The sequence below is a fragment of the Sinocyclocheilus grahami genome, unplaced genomic scaffold, assembly GCF_001515645.1.
Source record: "Sinocyclocheilus grahami isolate Dianchi unplaced genomic scaffold, SAMN03320097.WGS_v1.1 scaffold2874.1, whole genome shotgun sequence".
NCBI lineage: Eukaryota > Metazoa > Chordata > Actinopteri > Cypriniformes > Cyprinidae > Sinocyclocheilus > Sinocyclocheilus grahami.
This window is the reverse complement of record NW_015508049.1, coordinates 57499-58605: the sequence shown is the minus strand read 5'-3', so window position 1 is coordinate 58605 and position 1107 is coordinate 57499. Positions and strand designations below refer to the sequence as shown.

General features: G+C 35.8%; 1 long non-coding RNA gene across 1 annotated transcript; it reads left to right on the top strand.

Annotated features, from left to right (window-relative positions):
• Positions 1–558: 558 nt before the first annotated feature.
• On the top strand, positions 559–1107 carry LOC107575762 (uncharacterized). Its single transcript, XR_001607940.1, has 3 exons — positions 559–708; positions 924–961; positions 1048–1107. It is a non-coding gene; the product is annotated as an uncharacterized lncRNA (long non-coding RNA).

Below are 1107 nucleotides of genomic sequence, written 5' to 3'. Positions count from 1 at the left end.
CATGTAACACGATCCGACACGCCTATGAAAACGAAGCTGAAAGGTAACCCCTACTGCATGTAGGCCTATGATACTAAGCCTTAAGCGGGGCAGATGTTGCCTGAGACCTCCCGAGCGCAACAGCGCCCCACAATTTTGCAACGTAAATCTGTGGTGAAAAGGGGAACTGCAGTGCGCTCTAAAATGTTTTTGCTATCATATGTTTAATAATTATCGTATATATTACGTTAAGCATTTACCTGCTAAGTACTTAATGTGAGCTTGGCTTTATTATCTTATATTGAAGCTTGAATTTGTTGTCATACTTTATAGTATATAACTTGTTTCTGTGGATGTTTCAATACATTTTCGGATGCATGTTGTAAATGGGCCTTGCGGTGAAGTTTTGAAGACGTTTATTATTCATAAAAATAAATCGTTTGCTTTACTTTCCTCTGTTATATGCATTGTTTGTGTGTTAATATTACCTTGTAGTTTAGTTATTTTAATCCCATTTGTCATGATTGAGATAATTGTGTGTGGCTTCAGCTCTTGTAGAGACACATAAGGATTCAGAGAGCTGACACATTACCTGAGCTGCAGCAGTGCAACAAGTGTAACAGCAATTACCAGCAGTTTTCTGCTTGACCAGCATGTTTAAGCCAGCTAAACTGGTCAAATTAAAAAGTCATCTTCAAATCCACTTCAACAGGGCAGTTGTCTGTGGAGGTATGCATATCTTGAGTTGTTTGTTTAATATACCTATGTACTCACAATTTATTATTGCATAATAGTTTACCTGTGTACTTTTTATTTATTTTAGGCTATACTATACATTTTTGCAACCAATTATTGGTGTGATTATTTAGTTGTTAAATAAGGAACAAGGAAGTTGTTTTGTGCCATTTACAGGGAGAATATTCTTATTTTTTGTTGTTTTCCAGTACATCTTGTCTTGGGAGCACCCTTTGATTTTACATCTGTAGGTAGTTATCAGTTAAAGTAATTGAACTTTATGATGTTGTAACAGTTGATATTTAAAGATTTCACTATGTTTGTGTCTTCCAGTGTGAAATTCCAATCATACGGAGATGGTGGACTCTTATTCTTCTGGAGAACTTTGGAGTT